Raw genomic sequence first — 8,696 nt, forward strand, 5'->3', positions numbered from 1 at the left:
GCCCCGTGGAGTCGGGGCAAGGGGCGCACGCGCCACGTGCTGGGAGGCCGCCCCGGCCCCGGCCCCGGCCCCGGCTCTCTGGACCGGAGCGGTGGGGCAGCATCTGCTTGGCACGGCGCTGCCAGCACCCCTGCCTTGCCAGCTTTCTCGGTCACGCTTGCTGGCCCGGGCATTGGTGTTTCCCTCGGGATCCTCTCCCCAGGGCAGCGGGAGCCGGGAGGGCCAGAGGGCCTGGGCAGAGCGGCTGCATCTGGGGAACAACCGTTCCTCATCTTTGGTAAACCTCAGGATCCCTCTGTGCATATTTGTGGGAGTAGTTTCAGTGGGAAATGAAAGAGGTTTTTTTGATCCTGCTTCCCTTCTGGTGTGCTGCTGCAGGTCCTTGCTTAGTACTTGCACATTGGTGCTAAGAAAGCAGCCTTCTGGAGCAGCGGGTCCAGGAATTGCATGAAGGTCGGGAGAGCAGAAAGCCCATCCACAGGGACGCGGCTGAATTGGAAGCGGCCGTAAAATGACTCTGTAGGAATTCCTGCCAGTCGGAGCTGTGGGGACGGCCAGGAGGGTCCCTTCTCATGGGCTGTCTTTCTGGCCAGCACGAGGCAGGGTGCCCAGGCTGGCGCAGGAAGGCAGTCCAGCTGTTTCTTTCCCATGGGGTTCATGACAGCCACCGCTCTGACTCGTCCTCACAGCCTGTTGAGAAAAGTCAGGTAGGGTCAGTTTGATACCCCTAATCACATAGCAATCTCCCCTCTCATCTCATAAAAGAGGAAGCTAATAGTCTTCCCTAATTATTGTTGACCACCTACAGTGATGAGGGACCATATACAAACCTAAGATGTGGAGACAGAGGGATGTTTTGTCGGCATCACGTCTGTAATGCTGGTTTCCAAACGGGGTCATTTCAATGTTTCTCTATAACAAAGAAGCGCTTAGTACTACAGTACCTTGAAGTATCCAGTACTGTTATTTTACTTGGGGAAACTGAGGTGCAGGTGCTATGAGAGATGGCCTAATTCAAGCAGTGAAACTGAGACTTCTGACTTCCAGCCCTGCATTTAGCATTGAAATGGTATGTTTTTTTCTTTTCCATTGAAAGTTAGCTCAGAAAAATATGCCCTAGAATATCTGCCCTAGACTATCTCCCCACACTTCTACATGTGATACTCTCATTCCCAAAGGACTTTTGGTTTAGCATTGAACTGATTTAGTATTACTGGATGGAAATGCAAATATTCTTCCCCAGCCCCCTGGAGAAAACAACCCTGGGAAAGAGCAGAGAAGGAAAAGTTGCAACTCTGCAACGAGAGAATAGGAAGTGCCTCACTAGTGATCACTCTTGTCTTGTTGGATTCGGAAGGGGTGTGTGGTTGGGGGAGCACTTGATTCTCAGGACTCGGTGGCTCTACTGCTTCCTGGGTGGTTAGAATTACTAGATGAGGTAATGTCACGCGCCGGGCACTAAACAGCTCATGTTCTACAAGTCAGCTTTGGCTTCCCCATCAGAGAAGGGCCTACAGCTGTTTTTGCTGCCTGGTCTGAACTGGCCCTGTGTCCAGTAGCTGCAAAAAATGCCGTGTCTTCAGTTTCTGCTCCATATCAGCACTTTGGTGTCTTGTGCTCTGCACTTGGAGACAGTTTAGATGCTGGGGACAGATAGGGTGAATCCAGGGAACCATGGGAGAGCGTGAAAGGACACTGGGGTAGGCTGTTAAAAAATGCAGACAACAGCTAGGTCTTGCCTCTCATTGAAAAACCAAGCGGCTTAGTTTCTACCTGTGTCCTTTGGGAACCTTTCTCAATGCCTGCACAGTGAGATGGGCAAACCAGGTTTATGTTTTGATTCAGAGGTGCTAGATGGATTGTGTCCACACTAGCAGTTGCATTATTTGCCTTCTGAAATGGCAGTAAGGGAGCAGGAACTCACTCACTCCTGGCCCCACAGCAGATAGGAGAGTAGCCGAAATGTGGGTAGCTGGACCATACTAGCACACTTGCTGTTACCATAGTCATCAGATCAGAACCAGAAGGGTGGGGAGTGAGCCTCATCTCACACTGGGACTTCTCTTACTATTGTCCCCACAGGAAATCAGCCCTGCTTTTCCAAGCATGTTCAGAACTACTTGTGTCCCAGCATCAGACCCACATTCATTTCCCAGAGTAAGTGAAATGTAGTCAGTGCATGGTTATGTGACTAGACTTGTACTAGTGGGCTACAGCACTATGGTAGAGCCTGGCTTGCTTTCTTGAGATACCACACAGCCACAATTTTTTCCCCTCCTGCTGGTGGGAAGTATTTTAAATCCCACACAGGGGCTTATTTGCCATCCTTTGCAAGCAGCCTCCAACAGCAGTCAGAGGAAGTCCAAGAGCCAAGGCTGCTGCATAGTTTGCCCATTCCCCTCACCCAGTCGCATTTTCTTTTTTGGCTCCTCTTGCTTTTGGTGACTGCTCCAAACACTCCTGGGTTTGACATCAGAAGGAGGCAGAGAGTATCTTAATGCCCTGTCCACCCCTCTGCTTAGAATCATAGCAAAGTAAGGGCTGGAAGGGGCATCTGGGGGTCTCATCTACTCCATTCCCTTGCTCACAGCAAAACTAAGCCATCCGACTGACTAAACCATCCCAGTCAAGCGTCTGTCTAACCTGCTCTGCAGTCTCACCCCAGAGGAGTGTGCATGTGATGCAAGACTTCAGGATATTATGCAGCTGCAATGGCTAGTGTGTGCGCCCTGCCCATCTGCTCTCAAGCCTGAGCTGTGAGGGTCACTGCATTGAATAAAACCCAGACAAAACTATTGAATTGGCTAGGCCAGTTCTGTAGCCAGGGGCCTGTCTGAATGGAAGCAACAAAAAACATCCAGGCTTGCTTTTCTTATTTGGTAGGGGCGGGTCCAGAAGTGCCTCTGTCTCTATGCAGAAAAGGGTCTCCTGGTTTGCTTGCTAAAGGCAGCTGTCATTTCAAATGCACCAGCTGGGCTGTAATTAAGATTTAATCTAAATAAAAGATAGGAGCATTGCACGCTTTTCTTTTCCTCAGCCACACTCTCCTTAATGAGATCTCATGAGCAGGAACTAATGCCAGTGTTGATGATATTGTTCCTTTTCTCTCAGCCTGGGTCCCTGCTTTCAGGATGCAGAACCGGGTTTATCAGCCATTTACCTTTCTGAATGAGAACTGATTCAGAGCATTCAAGTAGTGCTGAAAATGGAGACACTGCATGTTTATTTTGTCTGCATAAAAAAAGAGTCACAGGTTAATGCCCTCCGGTCTTCCCCCTTTGTTGACCAATAATGCAGTCTGGAATAAGGGGCAGTTCTCTACACCAGTGTTTCCATTACTTTTGGGTTAGTGTGTGGATGGGGTTAATATGACAAGCACTCCTCATTCCTTTCTGAGGCAGGGAAAATTAACAACCTCTGAATATAGGCAGACAAGGTGCTTTGGGTAAGCGTGATATCTTTTATTAGACCAACTGAATAGTTGGAAAAATTGTTCTGTACAAGCTTTCAGGCACAAATGCCCTTCTTCAGGCATAGGGAGAGTCTGCTGGGGTTTGTGTCCTCTCTTGGGTGGAATAGGAACTTAAGACAGTATGCAAAATGTAGGTCTGTGAAAATGCAACCACTGAATAGCCTCTCCAGGCTTAAGCACAGGAGCAAGTCAAAGTTAATGTGGAGTGAGAGCTCTACAGCTGTGGTCTGCACTACTAATGTGTCCTTCTGCTTTCACAGTGCCTATATGCGCTGTATAGGACTCTGGCTGCAAAGTGAAAGCAGCTTTGTTTGCCAGTGTCATTTCCCCTATTTGAGTACTCAGCTTTGGTGTTCATTGGTCAGGGCCATCCTTGCTTGCTCACATCTGTTTTCCTACTCTGTGGGGATAACCGCTTTTCTGGCACAGGGTAGTACCCACAAAGGTAATGTATAGTTAACCTCCCACATGCTGCTCAAATAGGAAGATCTTGGCTTTATGCCCATTTTATGGAAATAGGAGCCTCCTCCCTAGCTTGCTCCTGCAGCCTTATGGCTGAGGGCAAGTGAAACTCGGGGGCATCTGAACCCGAAGCCTCAAGGCTTGGGCCTGCACACAGGATGCCTGCCAAATGTTTTGGAAACATCTGAAGCCCCAGGTGGGGATGGAGGATGTTTGCCTGTAGTAGGGTCATTTATGGTTCTTGACTGACTGACAGATTTGGAATCGATTTGGCTTAGAACACGGAAAATTTTCATTAAAAAAAAAAAATCTGGGCACATTGCAGGAGTCTGTAAGTAGGCAGTGACTGCTGAAAGGGGGAAGGCTTTGCCAGCTGGGATAGGCTGGCCTTCTATCAGTAGGTGTCAGCATCCAGGGCTGGGAGAGCTGGAGAAGGAGACGGATAGTGGCTGAGGCTAAGGTGTCCCAAGGAGCAGCAGTATCTGTGTCAAATGTGAGAATAGAGCTGGGATGGTGGGCATTCCTTTCAGCCTTCCAGACATCAAAACTCAATGGACCCAGGGAACTGCCAGCCCTCTTCTATTCTCCAACATGACAACCCCCCCCATATGCCTATCCTTCCTCCAGCAATGGGTTTCTTGCAGACGTGCTGCACAGAGCTTATCACCAGATCCAGGCCCTCTGCCTCCCTGGGACTTGCCAACTGTAGAGAGGAGGTAGAGGATGGGGGAACCCCATTCGACTGCAAGGAAATCCTTCCTGTAAAATGGGCACAAGGTGAAAGTCATGATCCATCTGAAGCCACGAAGCGATGCTGCAGCTGCTGGGACTGCTTGCTTGTATGTTTCCTGTGTAAATTTTTTTTCTTTCAAGTATTGCTTCTATTTTTATGATGGTGCCAGCTGTTCGCTGAATTAGCTCTGCCTGTTTAAACAGAGCAGCCCCTGGATCATTAAGCATGTGTTTGAAAGAGTCCAGTTTGGGACAGTTACAATTAGGGCAGCTTCATCATGTTACATAAGGATCTGTTGTACTTGCAATGGATTCAGCCTGAGGAAAGCTTTAGGGGGGTGGGGGAGGACTTGTTGTCATGTGGCATTGAGAAGCTGATAGCAGCTTGCAGCTCACTCCCAGAGACCCCAGAAGCATGTCCTGATGCTGCTGCTTGTGTTGGGTAATGCAGTCAATAGTAAGAGTGACTGCAAACAGGAAAGGAAGGTAGATCTTGGCCTGCATGGGGGTGTCCTTTCCTCTCTGGGTCAAAGCAAGCATCAAAGACCCCAGACAAGCCGCAGCCCTGACACTGGGGTTCCCTCATGGGTCAGGGACCTGCTGCTATTGCACTTGCTTGGAAGCAGGGCAGGATGTTCCCCTCTCCCACCCCAAATCTACCTCCTACCAAGGACAGACCACTGAGAATTTCGTTTTAATGGCTGACGAAGTTCTTTGGGTACATATGATCTCTTATATTAGACCAACTAAATAGTTGGAAAAAATTGTTCTTTAATAATTTAACAATTGTTTTTTAACTTTTTAAAATTGAACCTTGTCTGCCTATGTCCTTAGACCACCATGGCTACAACCAACAATTTTAAAGGCTGGTGTTCATTTTAGAGGCTGGCAATGGAAATAGGAGCTAGGCTGAGTCCAGCTGGCTAGCTAGACTAGTGTCTCTTTCAGACTTGGCCAAGTAGAGATATAAGAGTTCTCTGCGATTCGGAGGTCTCTCCCACATCCGCACTTCAATGCCCAGGGACAGGGGCTGTAAATATATCTAGCTACCACGGTCAGAACTGCCCTACACTTGCAGCCAGCCCAGGCATTTGGGCTCGTCACTAAACCGTGTCAGAGGGAACAGTCCTGAAATTGAGCTAGTGCGGAAGGAACGGCCTAGATGGCCTATAAGGGCCTGATCCTGCTCTCTGAAAAGTCAAGGGGAATTCCACAGGGCTGGGTGAGGACTTTCCAGCCTGCTCTGCTGTTAGCAAGAAGGCGCAGGAATTATTTCACCATCATCTGCTGGGAAAAGATTCATTTGTGCAGGACGGGGCAGAATGTGCTGAAAACCTCGCTGAGCTACAGTCTGCAGTAGTCACTAGGGAGGAGTCTTTGCAAAAAAACAACTTCCATCTCAAATGCCCTGGCTGCCCTCCTGGATACTCTGCCACGCTTTGGATTTGATGTCCCTCTATTCAGAATGAAGCAGCAAAGGAATTAAGGGGCCTGCCTGACTTTTTGCCTCCAGCCAAAGCAAATACATGAATAACAGTTTAGTGGAGGACAAGGGATGCCCTTTAGCCGGAGCAGAACAATAGGATGTCTGTGATCCAGGGTGCCTTTCTCTCTGGTGAGAGAAGCCAATCTCGTGCATGGTTCCAGCTTGTAAAGGGTTTGGGGATGCAGGAAGGTTGCAAAATAAGTGCTCTTTGAATCACGGTGGCATACTCTTCAGTGGAGAGTTTTCTCTCTCTATCCCAAAGGTTTCTTTCTGAACTGAAATTAAGGCATGCCTATGCCAGAGAGACTCAGCTCTGCATCTGACTCAGCGTGTGATTAGAAGTGAATCATATGTTTCCTTTGTGCTTCTCCCTCCGGATCCATCTGTAATACGGCAAGACGATACCAATGTCAGGCTGGCTCCGCATTTGCTCACTGTGAGCCTTAAGTGAGATGCCTGCATCAAAAGTGCTTTGGACTGACAATGTGTTAACAGTAAATTTCGGCCTCAGTGTACAAACCCTGTGGTGGCTGAAATGCATCTGCTAGGCAGTCACTGATGTTCCTGAATCCTCTTTCTAATAGCTCTGTAACCTGGAGGAGCAGGGTATTTCCTTGCCTCTCTTTTATTTACCCAATAGTGGAAATTATATTTGAAGAGACTTTTGGAGCCGAGTCAGGGACAGAGCAGTGTAAGCAGGTCCGTTAGTAATCGCCAAGGGGGAGGGCTGGAACGGACGTGTCAGGCATCACAAATGTTTGGGGGTGGATTTGGGAAGCCGAGATCCGGCACTACCTGCTCTGAGCACATTTCACAGTAACCCTTTGAGCTCAGCCCAAGAGCTTCAAAATTGGTGTGTTTTGGTTTCTGACACACTAGCCTCCTCCTGGAAGAAACAAGGAAGGAGAATTTTAAGCTAGTGCTAAAACAATGAGCAGAGGAGTTTCCTTGAATCCTGATTTTCATTTCAGCCCCTCAGTCTGTCTGATTTCATGCATGACTTAAATGCTGGGGGCCAGCTACTGATGCTCTTGCATATGTTGTCTTCAAAGCCTGGTGCTGCACTTTGGCTATCGAGTTTGCAGCATAATCTCACAAGACGCAGAGGGCTGTCATTTCTTATTGAAGTCAATGGACAATGCTCACAATTAGCCAAGGAGGCAGCATAGACATCTGCAGTTTGAGTCTGGCCCCAGCGTGCTTCATGTTGTATGCATAGCAAAATCTCATGCACGTGCATGTGCATGTGTGTGGAATTCTAATCTTGGGTTCCTGGTGTCTCGTACATTAGGGGAAGACTGTGTACTCACTCACTTGATGACTGTCTAAGATTTAGCACCATCTGAAACTAGAAAACTTTCCTATTTATAGGGCCTTTCACCCCTATAAATATATATAAAAATAAAATTACCCCATGTACCTTTCATCCCCGTAAATGCCCATATACTTTGCAAGTCCTCTGGCTTCACCTGCACAAAGGCAACCCAAAAGGATGCAAAAATATTTCTTCAGTTTAGCCACAATGCTAGGGAACTGACCAGTAGAGCTGTGTGATACATGGCGCATACCGTTTGCCAAGGCGCTGGATGGCTCCTTTTCTTTTTGGACCCTGGAAACTTCACCAGAAAGCACAATTCAGTGAGCTGCTTCTAAATGCCAAGTCCAATCCTCTGATATTCAAGTCTCAAACACCTTTGTTGAGACTGACCCACGTTTTGAGGTTGTAGTAAATCCTGGGACGTGGTATATTTGCCTGATTTCTGGTTTCATTATGAAATGTTCTTGGAGCTCGGCTGTCTCGAGCCAAGCATGAAGAATGATCTTTTTTATTATCTGACACCTACTCATCAAAAATCTTACAGCACTTTGCAAATGAAAATAAGTTAGCTTCTCAGTAGCCCAGGTGAAGGGGATATGAATCTCACCATATCCGAGGGGTTGGTATTAAAGTAGGGTGCTTCCTTGCGTTTTCTGAGATTGCAAATTTGGGAAGTGGAACACGGATCTGGACTAGTGATGGGAAGAATGACTGCACTAGAGCCTTGCTGGAGAATATAGGAGACTTCAGTTCTGAAGTCTTCAGACTTCAGCTCTTGCACAGGCTTTCCAAGTGACTGTGGGCAAGTGTCTGTGCCTCAGGTACTGTGTGATTGTAGGAGTCTGGTGAGGATAATTACAGTAAATAATGAAGGTGCTACAGGAATGGAGAATTGGTGTTAGGACTTTTCACTTGGCCTTTTGGCTAAGATCAAGGTGTTCAAACTTACTAACACTATGCTTCAGTCATAAGCCTGTTTTCCCATTGTAGTCACAGTTTGATTCCCTAAAGTGTCTAGTGCCTAATGTAAGAGTGTGGGAAATTACTTCTGTTTTCTGGGATTTGCAGTTATTTAGCTCATTTTCTACAAAAAGCCTACTATTTTCTGTCTATATCACTGCCCAAGATGTCACTGGAACATGCCGCATGCTTCCTATAGTATATAATCCCTGCTAAATTAATCAGCTTGTGCTTCTCTGAATGCGATGCTGACAGTCTGGTCCTGC

The 8,696-nt window shown here is 47.6% G+C and overlaps 1 protein-coding gene across 2 annotated transcripts in view; it reads left to right on the plus strand.

Moving 5' to 3' along the window:
- The first annotated feature begins 823 nt into the window (after positions 1–823).
- MIB2 (mindbomb E3 ubiquitin protein ligase 2) overlaps positions 824–8,696 on the plus strand; it is an 80,949-nt gene continuing 73,076 nt past the window's right edge. The window contains exon 1 of one of the 2 annotated variants that reach the window (XM_025211498.1): positions 824–1,069. The gene's annotated coding sequence lies outside the window, so the exon portion shown is untranslated. Of the gene's footprint in view, positions 1,070–2,137; positions 2,158–8,696 lie in introns of those variants that run through there. The other variant, XM_025211505.1, reaches the window with a different exon arrangement.

Source organism: Alligator sinensis, unplaced genomic scaffold, assembly GCF_000455745.1.
Source record: "Alligator sinensis unplaced genomic scaffold, ASM45574v1 scaffold366_1, whole genome shotgun sequence".
NCBI lineage: Eukaryota > Metazoa > Chordata > Crocodylia > Alligatoridae > Alligator > Alligator sinensis.